Source organism: Cupressus sempervirens, chromosome 3 (genome assembly GCF_028749045.1).
Source record: "Cupressus sempervirens isolate cs-2001-9-10 chromosome 3, ASM2874904v1, whole genome shotgun sequence".
Classification (NCBI taxonomy): domain Eukaryota; kingdom Viridiplantae; phylum Streptophyta; class Pinopsida; order Cupressales; family Cupressaceae; genus Cupressus; species Cupressus sempervirens.
The window spans coordinates 806,772,514-806,792,508 of NC_143120.1; the positions used below are offsets into that span (position 1 = coordinate 806,772,514).

The 19,995-nt window shown below is 33.5% G+C and overlaps 1 pseudogene; it reads right to left on the reverse strand.

Moving 5' to 3' along the window:
• Positions 1–203: 203 nt before the first annotated feature.
• Positions 204–19,995, reverse strand: part of LOC149569258 (uncharacterized) — a 272,149-nt pseudogene continuing 252,357 nt past the window's right edge.

Sequence of the window (19,995 nt, forward strand, 5' to 3'; positions counted from 1 at the left end):
CAAATGTTGTTGCACTAAGAGAATCTATAGAGTTTGGAGTGGTCAAATGACATACCAAAATCAGTCACAAGGGTTGTCATGTTGTCATCCAGGAGCACATTGCTAGGCTTTAAATCACAATGCACAATTTGCAGAGGGCAATCATGATGTAAATATTCCATCCCATGGACAACATCAACAACAATGCTCAAATAGTTGCTCAATCACAAGTTGCAAATTTCAAGATCATCCCTATTAGGATGCAAATGTTTCTCTAATCTCCCATTTGATGCAAATTGAAGAACTAAATCTTCGAATCTTGGGTAAAAAAATGCACTAAGGATTTTAATCAGGTTACAGTGTCGAATCCTCCCTCTTTGCATTCTATGTTGAAGCTCTTATGAGCTTCTTCATTCAACAAATTAAAAGCCTTGATTGCAACTATCTTACCGTCCCTCAAAATGCCTTTGTAGATTGATCCAATATTACCCATTCCAAGCAAGTTTGACTCATCAAAATTAGCTATTGCAATTTAAATCTCTTCATAAGAAAATTTTTGATAGCTAAGCCGCTGAAAAATAAAGTTCATGGGATGTAATAGCTGGTCTAAAAATTTACGTCTCCATAGAACTCCTAAGATGAAGGAGCACAATATAAACCCAATTATTCCAACAATTGATAAGACTATTTTCTTAAGAAATGAATTCTTATCTTGGGTTTCTTTGGGCATGGAGGCAATGGATAATTTGTTGGACCATAGAGGTCAGGGTTTCCCATCAACAATGCTATAATAGTTCTATTTGGAAACAACCCTCTTGGTGGAATCTGCCTCGAAAAATTATTGAAAGAAACATTCATGTACTCAAGTGCTTTCTATCTTTCAAGGGACTTTGGCAATGAACCTGATAAATAATTGTAAGAAAGATCCATTTCTAGGAGATTTTGTAATTTGGAGATTGAATCTAGAACTAGACCTTCAAAGGCATTGTGGGACAGATTGAGATGCTCTAATTTTGTGCAATCTCCAATAGATCTTTGAATCAACCTAGTAAGTTGATTTCGGAAGATGTCTATGGCCTGAGCCATTGCAATTTTACTAATATCAGCAAGATACTCTATTATTCTTGGGCGGTGCTAGGGTTGGCCTTAAAATGGTAGGGGGTTGGGTCCCATATAATTTTAGGCTAAAGGGCTCTATTTCCTTCCATGATAGCCTATCAATTTTGCCTATCAATTCTAGATTGAAGCAATGAATGAAGAAATAGAACAAATAGAGAAGAACAAAACTTGGACTCTTGTTCCTAGACCCAAGGATAAAAATATAATCGACACAAAGTGGTTGTTTAGAAACAAGCTGAATGAAGATAGAAAAGTTTCCAAAAACAAAGCAAGATTAGTATGTAAAGGCTATTCTCAAGAAGAAGGTATTGATTATGGTAAAAAACTTTCTCTTGTTGCAAGATTAGAAGGTGTTAGAACTTTACTAGCATATGCAACACACAGAGGATTTAAAGTGTATCAAATGGATGTTAAATCTGCATTCTTGAATGGAATTCTTGATGAGAAAGTCTACATTGAACAACTAGAAGGTTTTGTAGATCCTAGCAAAAGGAACATGGTTTGCAAGTTGTGTAAGACATTATACGGTCTCAAGTAAGCTCCTAGAGCTTGGTATGAAAGACTTCATAATTACTTGATACAGATTGGCTTTCAAAGAACAAATGATAATAGTAGTTTGTATATCAAAGAAGGATTAGACAAGAAGATTGTGTTATCAGAAATATTTGTTGATGATACCTTATTCACAAGAAATGATGATTTGTGTAAAGTCTTTTTAGAAGAAATGGGTAAAGAATTTGAGATGTCTATGTTTGTAGAGATAAAATTCTTAGTTGGATTGCAAATTCAATAGAAGAAAGATGGTATCTACATTACTCAATCTAAGTATATCAAGGAGATACTAAAGAAATTTGGAATGGAAGTTTCTACTAGACATAAGCTTTCCAAGAATGATGATTCCAAAGAGGTAGATCAAACCACATACAGATCAATGATTGAAAAACTATGGTAATGCAGTGCATACAAGGCCTGATATTGCATTAGCATTTGGTATGGTGGCAAGATTCTTAGCAAATCTCAAAGGAAATTACATGACAACAATCAAGAGAATCATGAGATATTTGAAAGGTACCTAAGACTATGGCTTATGGTAAAAACTTCGAGGCAGTTTGGACTTGAAGGTATTCACTGATGCTGATTGGGCAGAGGAAGTCTTGATGATGATAAAAGTACTAGTGGTGGAGCATTTTTTCTTGGTAAAAGACTAGTGCCTTGGACAAACAAGAAATAGAATTGCATCTCTTAGTCCACAACAGAGGCAAAATATGTGGCAACAATAGTTAATTGTTCTAATATTATTTGGTTCAAACAGTTGTTCAAAGGAATGAATATAAAGATCAAATATCCAGTAGTCATATCCTGTGATAACACAAGTTCAATCAATATATCAAAGCATTCAGTGATGCATACCAAAACAAAGCACATTGTTATAAAATATCACTTCTTAAGAGAATTGGTGCAAGGTAAAGAAGTCATATTGGAATATGTGAACACAAAAGAAAAAATTGTAGACATATTCACCAAGCCATTGCCTAAGGATGCATTTCTATATCTAAGAGGTAAGCTAGGGGTCATTTTCCTATCTGAAGCTCACTAAAACAAGTTTAGTAGTGCATCAACCACAGAAAGTTGAAGATCAATCAATTGGTGCAATATTGACAAGGGCATATTGCAAATGAATCAGTACTTGAGGTACATTGACATTCGCTGAATATTGTCTTTGGCATGTGTTATCAAAGAGGGATAAGTCTACTATCATATCTCATAGATTTATGAATAATTGTCAAAGAGGAAGAATGAACTTGGTTTGATATCAAAGGTAGAGTTTACTATCATAAGAAGTTGTTGCAGATAGAAGTTTTATGACAGAGGGAGAAATTGAAAGTAGAAAGAGTTCACAGTGATAGGGGGAGTTCTCATGAATGTGAATCCAAATGAAACTAAGGATATGTGCCTCATTTTATTCTTGTTACAAAAAAATTATTGTGTTATGACATGTTGTGTTACCATCAATGCCAAAGAGGGAGATTGTTGAAACAATTGATTAATTGTGTATAGTCTTCGATGTTACACAAATGTCATATCATTATTAGTTAGTGTATGTTGAGCTCACTCAGATAGTGAAGATAGTTTTTTGTGTCTACTGAGTGTTCTAGTGTGCCTAGTTTAGAAGGAAATGTCTTCTAAGTTCACTCTAGTGACAAAAGAAAGTTTGTAGAAGATGAGTGTTAACCAAGCTCACTCAGTTAATGAAGGAAATGTTGGGTGGAACCAATGTTAACCAAGCTCACTCAGTTACCAAAGAAACTTTGAGAATATGCGATGTTAACCAAGTTCATGTGGTTAACACAAAAAAATCTTTTTTGAGTTAGTGTCTATTGAGCAAGATTGGTTAACGAAGGATTTTTCTTGTTTTGGCATATTGAGTTTAATTGATTTGTCTATTAGTTGATAGTTGATTGAGATGACCACTATTAGTTATTCTAAGTTGTATATTAGCTGACTTGACAATATGAATGATATAAGTATAAGGTCAAGTTGTGGGTTAGAATGTGTGAAGTAGTGGTGAAAATGTATTGAAGATTTAATGATGGAAAGAGGAAGCAAATCAGAAGGATAAAAAAAATATCCTTGTGGAGTTGAAAAGATATATTCGATTAGAAAGGATCAAGTATACAAGCCATAATAGAGATATGTAATTAGCAATTCAATTGCATTAGAAATAAAGTCATCTCATTGTTACTATCTAACCATTGTAGCAGTGATCTAAATCTCTTAATAGAGTTGGCTTAATAGCTATTTGTAAATCTTCTAACAAGGTGGCAGTTTTATTGAATTTTCTATAGACCTCTAACAAAGCAACTCCTAATGGGGTGATTAAATCCTCTAACAGAGTCACACCTAACAGTGTGTTTTGTATCCTTTAATAGGGTTGACTCCCAATAGCACTCACTTCAGAAGAGTGAAAATAGTAATTAGTTGCAATTGGTAGTTTTTTCCAAATTAGGTTTCCACATTAAAATCTTGGTATCAAATGTGTTCATGCTATTTTATTTTATGTGTTTGCAACTAAGTTAAAGTAATAGTAATCACTAATAACATCCTAAGATTTGCATGCTAAGTAATTACTAAACAATTATCGTGTTTATCGAGTTACAACATGTTTTTGTTTGTTGAGCATCAACAATATTTAGTTTTCAAAGTTTATTTTATACTAACATCTAAGGGATCTGGGATTTATTTTTGTGGTAACTGATTCACCCTTCCCCTCTTAGTTACTCCTCTTATATTTTCACCAATCTGAATCAATTCACTTTCGTCAATGTTCTCCATGTGCCCATATCTCTACTAGTATGTTCCCTACATTTACCAGTATGTTTCTTCTTCATGCATGCAAACTATGCAAGTACTTGACAACACACAAGCACAAGCAATTTTTTTGATAAAATCCTTTACAAAGTATTCCTTGGTTGTGTAAAGCTTCTAGAAGATTGTAGTTGAAATATGAGATTTCACAATATAAATGGCAAGTTATTAGCATGGATTTTGTATAGGGTTTACCCATGACTCAATGCAAGCATGATGTCATCTTGGTCATAGTCAAAAAATTAACCAAAGTTCCCACTTCATTCTTGGTAGTCTGAAGGATGGATCTCCAATTTTAACAAGAAAGTTTGTCTAGGAGATTTTTTGACTGCATGGTATTCCAGAGACCATTATTTTCAATAGGGATGCCTGAATGACTTCAAAGTTTTGGACAACCTTGAACTTTACTTTGGGTAGACACCTAAATTTCAATACAACATACCACCCTGAGACTTATGGATAGATAAAGAGGGTGAATCAGGTGCTAGAAGATTTCTTACGCATGTACTACATGGATCAACAGTACAAATGGAAAGAGTATCTTTCATTGGTGAAGTTTGCCTATAATAACTCCTATCATTCTTATTTGGGTATGGCCCTTCAAAACCAATGCCACATCAACAATCTCCATAAAATGTGAAAGATTCTACAAGAGTCAAAGTCTTTTTAAAATTGATGAGTCAACATTAGTTGATTAACTATCGTTAACTTTGACAAAAATGATACATACACATATATGCTCAAATTTAAAAGAAAACATAAGTTCATTACCAAAATACCAAGATGTACTAATTATGTCAACCATTTTGATAGAAGCTCAAGAACCTATCTAAGAACACAAGGGCGAGAATATTGTAAGAGTGCTTTCTAATAAATTCTATACATAATCTCATAGGAATAGTCTTTTCAAGACAATATTAACACATCTATTACATAAACACATTTATAAGAAATCATTTCAAGATCATTTTCTAGATGTGGGTGTGTAAATTTCATTACCATTCTACAGTTTTACAAGGTTAGGCTACCTCTCTCTAATAATATTCCCCCTTTCTAATAATGTGTCATTCCCTCTATTGCATTACAAGAATAACACCAAATGTCAATCCATCATATATCAGAGATCTATTGATTTTCCAAAGAAATGCCAAATAAAATACTTTCTTATCTGAATGATTCTCAAATTTAAGTAACATATTACATTAAAATCACATGATATCACACACATACAGGTATGCTCACTTACCATATCTTGGCATCACCTATGGATTTGACCCTGCCAGTAGGTACATCATATCCACATCCTACCATACTTATACACATGCACTCACAATACCTTTAGCTCATCCATAATGTCAATAGCTAAAAAAGAAATTTTTTGAGTTATAAATGTCAAGAGTCAATATTTTCCTTTAACTCATGTTTGATCAAACCTTGATCATGAATAACAAAAATAATCAACCATACGTATCATCTACATGTGGTACTCACTAAGGGAGTAAGTGTCCACATTAATAAGTCAATGTCCATGAAACATAATCAAGTAATGTAATCATGATACATCTAATTCATCATCATTTAAATCATCATGAAATACAAAGATATACACACATAAAATCATCAATGTACTCATGCTCTATTATGAGCTCACCCCCTACCCCTATTCAGATGCATGCCATGGTAGGCATGTAATAGCTTGTGGCAACATGCTTCAGGCCTTGGCGAATAGCACATCACCTAGTTGCCTAGTGCATGCACATTGCCATTGAACCTATCTATCCCTCACTTCACACTCCAGGTCGTAGCACCCACCTATGCTACCCCACCACACAAAGACATCAACATTTGATCATCATAATGGTTACATATGCTTATAGAAGTTGACATACAATGTAATTACATCATAATGCATCATATATCTCCAATTAACAACATATATCCAACCAATATGATAAGTAAAATGGATGATAAAAAGGCCACATAGTCAATTGTATCAAATGACTTAGAGAAAATCAAATCAAATCCCAATAGAATATATTGACCAAGGTTTAAGTTGAATACATAATTACCAAGTCTATGTTGAACAACACTTTGACTAGAGTCAAAATAGGCAATGCAAGATGACCAAATCATCAATTTAATGTTCATTGACTAGGTTGACTAAATAAAATGGGTCAACAACTTCATGAATTAGAACTCACAATAATGGTGGATCATCACATATACATAGCACCCATGTAATATATATTCTCAAAGACTGATAAAAGAAGGATCCATACATACCCTTTTCCATTCTCATAGGAAGATCGTGTTTCCCTACACTTGCCACATAGGCCAAATATTCAAGTTAGGTCAAAGTTAGAAGTAAACTTCCCATAGTTGAATAAAATATACTCCAATTAATTATGCAACTTAATTCTATTTTCTAATTACATGTTGAAATGATAGATACCTTAATAATAACATTTCATAAACCAATTATCAACCAAATTATCAAACACAACATATCATTACATGAATATGCCATAAATGAATATACTTAAGAAGTTGACCAACATGTCAAACTTTATTTCATCGTATGGAAGAACCATGTCCTACTAAGAAATTTCCACATCATCAATTGCAAGAAACATATAATAATCAAGCAAATCACTAGTTTAAATAGTCAACAACTATTTCATTTGTCGTGTTCAAAGGTTTGCAAATAATTATCCATTTAAGAAGGTAACACATAAAATTATCCAAAGATCTTGACCTACACGTCATCCATCCTTCAAAATACATTTTTTTATAAATACATGAAATGTAATTTAAAGCATCATACCTCCATGGGCATCATAGAAAATATCAACCTAGATGTCAGACATGCAGCAATAAGCACATCATACAAGTGCAATGCAATCTACCATATGATCTGCACCACTAAGTAAATCATCTAGGTATGCTCACCAATCACCTGCAAGGATTAGTAAATCCATTTTTTATCAATTCAATGACCTTAGGACCTCAAGCCCATCTCATCACCATATTGTGCTTAACCAACATAATAGCACAAGTCATGATGTATGGCCTTCACACCATTCAATCATCACATAAAATATAGTTGAGGTGCTTTCTTTCCCAACCATGAAGCCTTACACTTCCTTAGGATCCTACCTAACTCATAGAATACACAACCCTATAATTCCCAAATATTACCATTAAGAATTTCCTTGGGAATCTACCTAGCTAATAGAATTACCCAACACAAAAATTCCCTAGTAATAGAAAAGGTACTTTCTTGGAATTATACCTAACATGTAGAATTCCCAACTATGGAATGTCCATACAGTACCAAAGATCGGAAGTATCTAGTGCAGCCATGAAACATACTACTTCCCACATATGTACAAGTAGCCATAATCATGCATGTGGTAGAGAGATGAAACAAGGGCAACATAACTTTGGCCAAAGCATTTTGTAGTGCCAGTATTACACTGGCAGGTAGAGTGGAAAATGAAAGCATCACTTCTATGCTTCCCTATTTTATAGGGGCTCTAATACCATATGTAAGAACCATATCCTACTTAAAATTTCCACATCAACAAAATTTCTAAAAAAATGGAAAAGAACCAATCATAACAGTGTGGAAATGTCAATCTATTTATCCATTAACTCTTTGATATAACAATTAGTTTATCAGCATAACATAAACATTAAGGTTTTGATCTGCAATATCACATCTTTTGCATATTCAAGAATTTTTAGTGTTACATCATGATGGTGTTGATTAGTCACATTAATACATCTCACATTATGTCAAGAAACTAATACCATATAAGACCAAGTTGCTGATCCAACATACATTATTTATAGTGCAATACATTACATTAGTTTCTAGGATTTACATTGTGCTTATATATCCTTGAAGAAAAATGAGAAGAAGCTCACTCTCAAATTCAACACATGTTTGATACTTCTTAAAGATATTGAATCTATGGTGTAGTCTACTTCTACCACATGGGAAAAAAATCTATGGGTTGCACAAACCCAGTCATTTTGTTGGGCATGTTGATGAAAAATATGGTGAAGATGAGGATGCATAAGAAGTAGAAATAAAGGATGCTAAGATAGATGATGTTGATATTGATGATGAGGATGAAGGTCAGGAAGCCACTGAGTAAAGTGTTCCAAAAATACAAAGCATTGAAGAAACTGATGTAGAGAAAATTGCATCAATAGTTAAGACTTCATTTCCTCACTTTTTGAGAAAAGCCTTAGTGAAATTAGGCTTAGAGAAGGCTTCTTCTAAGTTGGTTAAGGTCAAAACTACTATCTCAAGGATGAAAGATACAATAAAACCTAGGTTATCCATCCATGTTGTGTCCTTCATGCGTAACCTATCTCCAAAGCCATAGAACATTGTCCATCTGCTATCTAAGACAACAGTGTGGCCTAGGTGCTTTTACCTCACCAACTATGGAGTGATTACTCCCTCAAGATTCTTCCTGATGTGAAGAATGCCTCGACCCTGGCACAAGAAGCCTAGCTTCTCGAAACAATATGGATTAGATGGATCCAATGTAGTCATGAAACATACTACATGCAACCATGTGCCTAGTAGCCTAATCATGGAATGTAGTAGGGAATGAAAATATAAAACTACACATCTACACACATGCAGTAAAACCAAATAATTATAGTCACATGCAAATATGCATTATCTAGGAGACACAATTAAATACAAAAAATTAAATGGCTTGGCCAAGCACTTACAGAGCTAGATTTAATGGTAGAAGAAACAAGAACATGTATCCATTCTACAAAAATGGTAGATAGAAGAAACTAAACATGAAGTATCCATTCTATCTTTCCCATTATTGCTACATTACACCAAGCCATGAAAGAAAATACACATCTACACACTAACATACAACAATCTATTTTTAAAACTAATGTTGATTTATTTGTATTTATAGATGATGAGCCAAAACTCAGCAACACCTTCATTTCTAAACTGGGGATTTTCTTTTATCACATAATTTTAGTCTAGGTCTTGTAGTGATTAAATTATGGAAGTTGCATAACACTCATATGTTCTTTCTTCCTTATGGTTCAATCAAACACTAAAATGTTGAAATGAAGACTATTGCAATTGATTGGAAACATGTATGATCACTCTTTTTGTATGGTACAATCAAACACAACAATATTGAAATAAATACTTCCAAGCCTCAATAGCCAACAATAATTCATTCAAACACTCAATTGTAGACAAATAAATGAAGGAAAAGAAAACATAGTTCACTTAACCTTATGAATGCTAAAACATACACTGATTCAACCAAAAACACTGGCAGGAAAACATTATGGAAACTAGGATTATTCAAAATAAGACAATAAAACATCCTTAGTATTACATCTAAAACAGAACTTAGTTTGTTAAGGTATTTTCTTGATGCTGGTTACTAGAAATTCCACATCTTAACAGTGCTTTACAATCACATGCCAAATTTCATCATGGAATGAATTTTTTTTATAGAATTCTAAGATTTTTGTGCTAAATGAAAGATTTATGTAATGGAAGAAAAGGAGTTATCTTAGATAGTTTCATTTCTTATTACAACATGTCATTTCAGCCTTTATCTAGCTAAGTGGAAAGATTGTGAAAATACTCTGACATACAGTTCAAATATTTGATTCATAACCCTAATCAGCATATAGGAGTGGTCTTGATTTAAGGCATTCTAGTAGATGGATCAAGAAATATATTGAGATCTTCTCATTGTTAGTAGGTAATCAAGGAAAAGGATTGGAAAACAATTTCATTGGCTTCAAATTCAATTCAAGAACTTGATTTCAATGCCTGACAAATTCCTAATTCTTAGGGAATATGAAACTCATTTTTTGAAATTTGCTAACAATTTCAATAGAAATAGGCATGGTTATAGGAAGGTAATGTGTGTTTTATCTTGATTCAATGAATAGGGCCATACCTATGACTCTCTTGCTCTATTAAAAGAAAACATTTATTAGCATTTAAGTCAAGTTCTTATATTAGAAACCCCATTTATGCGGTCTATAAATAACTCCACAAGGGAGGCCAGTTTAACGTTTAGTTGGAGGAGAAGAACACATAATCTCATATGAACTCCAATTAACAACAATGGAAAAGGGTCTAAAAAAGTTGTGTTATTTGAATGTCTCAAGTTTAACTATCAATAATTTCCATCTCCTCCTTAATTGACATGACCTCGACAGATTCTATGTGTTCTGATAATTGGAATGACTAAGATATAACTACATAGATATAACGTGTTTACTAGATTTATAGAGATGATAAAATTCTAATTCTAGTGCCTAGGGTAGAAGACAGATGCAGAACTTAAAAGATTTTGAATTTAGAGTTACATCCAAACAACAGGGCTTCGAATTCAAAAATTACATTCTAGTAAAAAAATTCAAATCCAAAAGCTATATTCTAAATAACAAGATTACTTTCTAAACAACAAGAATCAAATTCAAAAGAATTTTTATAGAAAAAAAAGAACCTGAGAGTACTTCACACTTGATTTAGCTCCTCCTATGTCCAGTCCACCGTAGATTTTCTTGTTTCCCCAACCCTTCTTTAAAACAACACTGCAAACAAAATAATTGACCTAATTTTGTGCCCGATGGCCTCCACTATTGTAATATATATTTAATATTTTTTTTGAAAGTTTAAAAGAATGAAAACATTTTAAACAACTTTGTTTTATGAGCGCATGCATGCGCGCGCGCGCACACACACACACACACACATATGTTATAAAAAAATTACTTCTGAGTTCCTATTCACAAAATCAAAATAGAAATTTTATTTATATATCATAATAAAACATCAAAACTCATCTGTTAGTGATTTATTATATTAACAATCTATCTAAACATCTTTCATTAAACCAATCAAATGAAACATCTAAATTTCATTTCAAATTTTCAAGGTTAACTTTAGTAAATGTAATGAAAAACATGAGATCCTATGTGATGTGTTTGTGGCAACACAATCATTTGATGCATCCCCTTCTGAGAGGCTAGCCCTCTCTACCTTTACCACACTCTTGTCATGATGATTTCTGCATGCACTCAAACATTCACAACCAACAATGAGTCAATACCCATCACAATCAATATATCACATCTTAATTACATCATCATTAAGAAATAAATACATTAGCATAATCATATCGATGTTAAATCATGACATTTAAGAATACATCTTATGAAAACATCATCATAACATAACAAATCATGTATTCCATCTTAAAATAATTCATTAAAATTTCTTTTGGTGTAATCTAAGATGTTAACTTTCATTTATCTTAATTAAAGATTAAACCATCTTTAAGAAAGTCAACATTTGACTATTTGCCACATAAGCAAGAAAAAGAAAATGATTCAAGGGCAAGATATGACAAAAAGACATAGTAGTGGCACATGCTAACCTCTGGCACCTAGAATTCCTAAGTTCTTATGAAATGTACAAATATAATGCACAAATTGATCAATCAACAATGAAAAAGCTAAATAAAGTTAAAAAATGATCAACTATTTGTAGTGGGTCTCTTCCCTTAGAATGATAGAAAAATTATTTATTTATCTTCCACAAAATTCACTCTAAAAACTACATTTAAAATAATAAAATATGTTAATTTAGAAATTTCAATAAAACTTAGATTTTTATAAGCATTATTGATAATTTATACTTAAAATATAATCATAAACCATTTACTTTTAAGAGAATTATTACAATCAATAGAAAGATATTCATATGACTCATAAAATTAGTGCTCATTGAAATCACTTCAACCATAACTAGAACCCCATGTGAAAACTACTCCTTTGATGAATAGCTAGTATTAAAACCCTAACTTAAAAGAACTAGTATTGAAAAATATGGTTAAGACCAAAAAGACTAGTGGTGTTGCTCCAAGGAGGATGAGAATTGCCACCAATAGCCTGGTGAGATTCTCCTCCAACCACAACATTGCAATATGGGCATTTTGATTTTTTCATTGGGCTACCGCATTCCCCTACAACATAGAAATGGCCATTTGGGCATTTATACCAATGCCCTCTTCTTCCCACTTCCCTCATTGTCACATTCACTACCTCTTCTACAACTTTTCATCCATTTTCCATGTTTCTTTTGATTTCTTTAGTTTTTGCATGACCAAGGGTTTTCTCCAGAAAAATTTTACAAATTGTCAACCTTGTTTTAAAGTCTTGGCAGGAATAGCAAATTGATACCGACTACAATAGGCCCTTCTCCTTGTCTCTCTTAACTTGGGGGGAAAGATTCCTTTTCATTTTGCATCTATTCTAGAGGGATCTATTCACTGCCTTTATTTTGCATGTTTTTATATACACTGATATCCTTTTTAGTGTACATGACTCTACATTCATTAGGAAGTGTATATTTGATATCTAGGAGAAACCATTTAGGAAGCTTAATATGTTATACACTATTTTCTCTCTTCTCTTGTAAGCTCAATCTCCTTGTGGATTTGTGATGAAGGGTGCTCCCCGTAATACCATTAACCATTACAAAAAACAAAGAAACAACAATAAATGCAAGAACAAAATATGGACTTCTTATTTGTGTCAAAAATGCAGAATTACAGAATTCATAAGTACAATATGCTAACCCACGTAGGTGCCTTCATTACAATAATCTACAAAAAATGTTGTGAACTATCACCTAGAGCTATGTTAGACAATGTTCAGGCCTTTCTTAAATAGGCAATTTTTTCTAAACAATGAAACTTAATACCTAGGGCCGACAAACCCTAATATACATATAAAGTCACCCAAATACATCTTTGACAATTATTTTAGATATTTTGTGTAGCCTAACCTTGGAAGGCCATAACTCTCAAACCATTGCTCTGATTGGCTATTATAGCCACTTTTTAGAAATGTCAGCTCCTGATCTACAAGCTTGAAACCATGCAACTACCCTTCTGTCGAGTTTTCAAACCTCATTCAGGCACTCTAAGGCTTCCAATGGTGAGCCTAAAGATTGTTCTACAAATTTTTCCACCAAAAATCTGAAATAACTTCTTTGATACTTAAGTTGAAGAAATGAAATTTTTATGGTAGGCTTATAACTCTAAAATGAACCTTCATGTAGAAAATGAGAACATTCTAAGATCATATGACAAACTTACTAAAAATAGCAAGCTCCCATAAATAGTAACTACCATGTCTACTAGTCCTTATTAAAATAGAAAAGATTGAAAAGAAAATGTTTATGGGTGATGTAAGAGTGCTCTTACACCTAGGATGCTCCTACATCAGACACCTGGGGTAATTTGATAAGTGACTCCATCATGTCTCAGGTGTTCAGAGGAAAACTAAGATGGTTAACCTCCTCCCTTACTAGCCATGATGAATCCTCTATTGGCCCCCCTTTCTATTTGACTAGGTATTCCTCATAAGTATTTTTCCTCATACTTTTGCCAACACAACAATTTAATATCTCATTAATTTCCTTTGTAGCCAAACTAGCTGCTGGAATACTCCATTGCGCTTCTACAACTTCATCTCCATCACCTCCTTCATAATACTCTATCAAATCTAAAATGTTAAATACTAGTTAAATATTCAATTCAATAGGCAACTTCACTTCATAAGCATTTCCAAAATGATGACTTTTCATGATCTTGCACGATCTAAACTTCTTCATCTTCAGCTTATTATATGTACCCATTAGAAAACACTCCTCTCTAAAATGAACCATGACTTCATTTCTAACCTAAAATTCCTTATACCTCCTTTTCACATCTTCCTTTGCCTTGTATTATGTATGCATCTTTATGATGTGCTTCCTCACCTCCTCATGGATATTCTTCAAATGTTCAACAAATTCTTCTACTTTAGCACTACTTATCTCTCCTTTATCCAACTATCATAATTTAGAAGCATTACTGGGACTACTCCGATATACAATTTGGAATGGTGATTTACCAATACTCCTATTGACAAAAATATTATATGCAAACTCTTCCTTTGGTAAAATCAGATGCCATCCTTTTGGCTTGTCTCCAACTAAACATTTCAAAAAGTTTCCCAAACTATGATTCACAACTTCTGTGTATCCATCAATCTTTGGCTGATGTGATGAATTGAACTTTAACTCTATCTTCAATTTCTTCCATAATGTATGCTATAAATACCCAAAAAAATTGGTATCTCAATTTGAAACTATACTCTTGGATAGACCATGTAGTCCCACCACTTCACTGAAAAACAATTCTGCTACATGAACATCGTCACTAGTCTTCTTGCAAGGAACAAAATGTGCTATCTTTGAAAACCCGTCGACCACCACAAAAATAGAATCATTCCCTCATTGTGTCCTCAATAATCTAAGAACAAAATCCATGCTAACATCCTCCCATAGCTTCTTTGGTATAGGCAATGGATGATACAACCTTTTACTCTACTTCACTCCTTTCACCATCTAACATACTTTGCAACTCTGTACAAAATTCTTCACATCTTGCTGCAACTGTGGCCAATAATAATTCTCAACAACCAAAGCTATGGTTGTTGGGTGATGTGACGCACTCCCCTGCCCACAGGTGGTTAATTATGTGGTGTCCCATGTTCACTAACAGTCATGGCTTTTGGTGCAATGGCAAATGGGCCCAACAATTGGTATCAGAGCCTGGTTTTGGCCTGGTCATGGGTTCAAATCTCCCCGGTGCCTTCCCGACCCGCGTAAGCACCTGGTATGCGCGTCGAGGGGGAGATTGTTGGGTGATGTGACACGCTCCCCTGCCCACAGGTGATTAATTATATGGTGTCCCATGTTCACTAACAGTCATGGCTTTTGGTGCAATGGCAAATGGGCCCAACAATGGTTTCATCTCTACCAAGATGTCCAGCTAATCCTCCACTATGCTTCTCCTTGATGAGATTCTCTCTCATTGAACTTTTGGGAATGCACAATTGGCTTCTTTTGAAGAACATACTATCTTGGATCATGAAATTCAACCACTTTTTCCTATCAAGTACAGTAGGTTATGTACAAGTGTTCCATGCTTCACCAAAATTAGGATCATCTGGATATAAAGTACTAAGTTCCTTGAACCCAACCACCTCAATATACATTTTTGTTAGCAAAAGTTGTCTTCTACTAAGAGCATCTACAAATCTTTTAGACTTCACACTTGTGTTTCAAACAAATGTATAAATCTACAAAACCTCAACCCACTTCAAATGCCTTTTGTTCAATTTTCCTTGACTATTCAAGTATTCCAAAACTTGATGATTAGTATACAAAACAAACTCCTTAGGAAGAAGATAGTGTCTCCACTTCTTCAATGCTTGAACTATAGCATAAAATTTCTGATCATAATCAAAATATTTTATTTTTGCCTCATTCAAATTCTCACTAAAATAAGCAATAGGTCTACCTTCTAGGCTCATAAAAACTCTTACTACAGTACCACTAGCATCACATTCTACTTGAAACACCTTGTTAAAATTAGGAAGTGCTAAAATGGGTTGCTTAGTAGCTTTTTGTTTCAATAGATTAAAACTCTTATATGCTCCTATAGTCCACTTAAATTCTTTCTTATCCTGTTTCATTGTTTTAATTAGGGATGCACAAATACTGCTAAAACCTCTTATGAACTTTCTATAAAAACTAGCTAGTCCATGAAAAGATCTTACCTTTTCCACACTCTTTTGAGTAGGTCATTCAAGGATAGCCTTCACTTTCTCTAGGTCCATTTTTAGACCTTTTTCTAAGAGTACAAATCTCAGGTACACCAACTCCTTTACAAAATTGCACTTTTTCAAGTTTATCAACAACTTTTATTCCCTCAACTTATCAAACACCTTGAAAATATGGATCAAATGCTCCTCCAATGTCTTACTAAAGATCAAGATATCATCTAAGTAAATAATGACAAATCTACCTAGAAACTCCTTCAATACCTCATTCATGAGCCACATGAAAGTGCTCAGTACATTGGTTAGCTCAAAAGGCATGACTAACCACTCATATAGTCCTTCCCCTGTCTTGAAAGTAGTCTTCCACTCATCACCTTCTTTGATACAAATTTGATGGTACCCACTCTTCAAATCTATCTTTATGAAATGCTCAACTCCACTCAAACAGTCCAAAGTATCATCCATCTTGGAAATGAAAATCTATACTTGATTTTGATCATGTTGATAGCATGAGAATCTATGCATATCCTCCATTCTCCATTCTTCTTTGGTGCTAATACAACTAGTACCACACATGGACTCAGACTCTCTTGAATCAATCCCTTTTGCAACAACTCATGAACTTGTTTGTTAAACTCTTCACGTTCTATTGGTATGTTTGGAAAACTAGCTCCTGGAACCAAATCCATCTGGTGACTAATCTTCCTCATTGTGGGTAATCCATTAGATACATTATCATATACAATATCAGAAAACTCTCCCAACATATCTACAACTTCTGCAAGCACATCCTCTACTTCTTCTTTACTATCTTTTAGAATTATAGCAAAACACATATGCTCACACTTTGTACCTTTGAGAAACTTTTTTCCATCAACAAAACATATTTTGCTAGCACTACATACCTTTTCTTCTTTATCCTTCAATGGCTTTAACTTATGTTTCATTCCATCCTTTGTGAGAGTGTAGGTATTTTCTTTCCCATTATGTGTAACATGCCTATCAAACTACCATGGCCCACTCAACAACATATGATGTATGTCCATAGGTATGATATCACATAGTACCTCATCCTAGTAGCTTCCAATCTTGAACTTCACTAAGCACTGCTCATTGACCATGACCTTATGATCATCTTGCACCCAAGCAATATGGTATGGATGTGGGTGTTTCTGTCTCCTTAGCTTCAACTTAGTAACCATCATTTCTTAGACCAGATTGTCAATACTTTCACCATCAATGATCACATCACAACACTTATCTTCACATCTACACCTTGTGAAAAATAAGCTCCTTCTTTGATCAGGTTCATTCTCATTACTTAGCAGGACTCTTTTGTTAACTAGGACTTCTACCCTTTTAGAATCTTTAGAATATGGTAATTTGACATCTTCATCAACATGTGAAGCTCTAGCCTAGCCTTCTATTGTTTGATCTTTCCTTTCTTGGCATTGGGAACATTCAAATGCTTTATACCCTTCTTCTCCACAGTGAAAACATTTCCCATGGAAGCCTCCTCTTCCAAATCCTTGTCCTCTACCTCTTCCTCTTTGATCTCTACTATTCTGATCATGGAAATGATTGCAATTATTTCCCCTCTAGTTCTAACTACTACTTCTAGTCTCATCCTTATTTTTCTAATCATCATTATGATCTCCATAAGATCACGCACCAGATCTTCCATCACAACCTCTTCCACTATTCTTGTTATCAAAATTCTTGCTTATTTTCTCCTCAACCCTTAGGAAAAATTGGTATGCCTCCCCAATACTGGTCACTCAAATGAGACTCATCTCATCCTGAATTCTTGGTCATAATCCATTAAGACAATAGACAACTCTCTCCTTATAAGCTTTTGCATGACCGGTTCTAATGAGAAATTTGTAGAACTCTTTAGTATACTTTTGAACAAATTTTCTTCCTTTCTTCAACCCTTTCATTTTCTTCAATAGATCAAGCTTATAACCCACAAGAATGAACAATCACTTCATTTTAGCTACCATTCGATCCCATCTAGTGAATTTGTCCTTTCCTCTTTTATTTTGATCCAGTTGGATCTTCTGCCACCAAATCTTTCCATGACCCTTCAGTTTGACCTTAGAAAACTTGACCCTATCCAGATCTTCAATATCTTAATATTCAAAGTACTCTTCCAATTCATTGATCCATTTGATCAATTCCTCATGGTTGAGATTTCCCAAAAATGTGGGAACATCAAACTTAGGTCTTTTTGAAATATTGGAAATGGTCCTAAAAAGCTTTGCCCCCTCTAGATTAAGAACTTCCTCTACTACATTTGGGTTTGCATTTCCTTCTTCTTCTCTTTCATCCTCACTTTCATCATCTCCTATGACAAGATTCATTCCTCTATGAATCTGTTCTTGCATCACTTGCATTTTCCTTTGGAGGGTTCTAAAATCCTTAGGCGTAACACCTTTGACTCTTCCACTACACTCTCTCCATGGAGGCATTTTCATGCTCCCACTAAAACCCTAGTGTAAACTTTCTCACAATTAGTGATCTATCTACATGCTTAGCCCAAACCACAATCCTAGTGTGAACTACCTCATAGTCAGTGATCTATCCACACACTTAAGAACTCTAGCTTTGATACCACTTGATGAAGGGTGCTCCCCTTAATAATAGAAAACAAAGAAACAACAACACATGCGAGAACAAAATATGGACTTTTTATTTGTGACACAAATGCTAAATCATATAATTCACAAGTACAATATGCTAACCCACATGGATGCCTTCATTACAATAATTTGCAAGACAAGCTGTGAACTATCACCCAGAGCTATCCTAAACAGTGTTTAGGCCTTTCTTAAATATGCAATCTTATGCTGCCTAGGAAGGTTCTAGACAATTGTGATACCCTCACTAAAATAATATTTAATAATTACTAAGATAAAAAAAAAAAATTAATATATATATATATATATATAATAATTATAAATAACTAATATTTATTTTAAGTAAAGATAGATAAATAAATAAATACTATTGTAATATATAATGATTAACATTATAAATAAATGAAATGATACAACTAAATAATATTTATATTTAATAGATGTTATTGTAATATTTAATCTACCTCATAAATATAATATTGTTAAATAAACTAAATACTATAATCTAATAGTATTAAATCTTAAAATTTAATAATGAAACCAAATCATTTCTTAATATTAATAATATATTTTTTTATAATCTGGAAGGGGTGTGTGATTTCATTTAATTAGATATAATAGGAGGGTCTAAAGGATTCATTCAGGGATCATCAACAAATATATCATTTGATTACTTAAATTATCTTATCAACATGGATGAAGAATAAGGGTCATTACAATTGGTATTAGAGCACGTTCTTGCCATCCTAATGGGAGAACATCAATAGACAACAATTTGAAAAGTTTGGACAATTGCTTCTAAGATATATGATCATAGATTCTAAAAAATGATAGACATCATAGGCACTTTCCATATATTTTAATGATCTAGAGGAAGTGGCTATCAAATAGTTTGACTCATATTGAAATAGATTTGGTAAAAGATCATAGACACAAGAAAATTAATACATGAAAATTTGCAATATTGTCATAGAAAGGAGGAGAAGATAAAATGAACATAGAGCAAAAGAAATCTGATCAAATAGCATCCATTCCAAAGTATGACTACAAAATTCTAAATCCCATTGAACAGAAGTGATTGAATGCCTAGAAGATATCATGTGTTCCTGTGATGGCTTCATCAATATCAAGCTAGGTAAATCTGATGCCTTTGCTCAAACTATGCAACTCAGACTGTGAAGAGAGTCTA